This window comes from Aspergillus sydowii (assembly GCF_001890705.1).
Source record: "Aspergillus sydowii CBS 593.65 unplaced genomic scaffold ASPSYscaffold_34, whole genome shotgun sequence".
NCBI classification, from domain to species: Eukaryota; Fungi; Ascomycota; class Eurotiomycetes; order Eurotiales; family Aspergillaceae; genus Aspergillus; species Aspergillus sydowii.
Window position 1 is genome coordinate 22,595 of NW_024467892.1, and position 1,026 is coordinate 23,620.

Genomic DNA, 1,026 nt, shown 5'->3' on the forward strand with positions numbered 1-1,026 from the left:
GCCCCGCAACAATCCCAAGCATCCGGCGAAGGGCGCAATAATCTGCTGGCGCCTTGAACCGGGCACTGCCAGGGGACTATGGCCTTAAGCGCCTTCGCTTTCTTGGCTGCCGCAGGGATCGGCTGGGTGTGACTAGAGCCAAGAGCCCTTCTATCTCGCGAGAAAGTGCCGTGTACTCCTCACTGCTTCGTTGACCTGCTCGATGCAACGCTTGTTGTCGACTTCTGGCATGTTCCAGCTGGCGCTCCAGCTTTGGCGCCTCCATGGTAAAATCAATAAACAGTGTGCCACGTGAGCGTGCAGCCATTCTCCTTGGGCGCCTTCTGGGAGCTAGGGTGCTGCCACGAAACTTAGTCGCCGGCAAGGTATCGATCAGGGCATGTCTGCGGATGGACTGTTGACACTCGCCGGGCGGTTTGTAGTTTGTATCCCTGAGAAGCTGTGCAGGAAAGGGCTTCCGAACGAGAGCTAGCCTGACTGAGGGCATCACTGGTNCCATGTGGTTGTTCACCCTCCAAATTCTGTTCCTCACCTCTCACGCCAGGTCTATCGCCACCCGACTCCAGCTGCTTGTTCAGCCAGGACATCGATGGTATGGACCGCCCTATAGCCGTGAAAGGAGGTACCACCACGAATTCGTCGTCAGGGCTACTGTCAATGGGCGCAGGAGAGTGTTCCATTGTCGCTGGGCGTATGAGTGAGCGGTCCGCAAAGAAGATTGTGACATGCTTACAACGCCCCTTCAAGTATTGCCGAATATGTGCCATCACACGACGCATGAGTAGGTTTTGCTTCAGAACGAGGCCATCGAAAACTTGCTCCCCTGTGGATAGTAGTAACAAATCGAGGGATGATAGTCCCCTCAAAACCATGACTCTTTGCGTGGGGGTGATGCTCACTGTGGTGACTTTCGATTGTTCCTGTGAGTCAACNCGTAGGTCTTAGGATCTCCCAGGTCTCATGATCCGTGGTATTCCAGCTGGTATGATACCTACAATGGTCAAGGGGAATATCGTTAAAAATAAG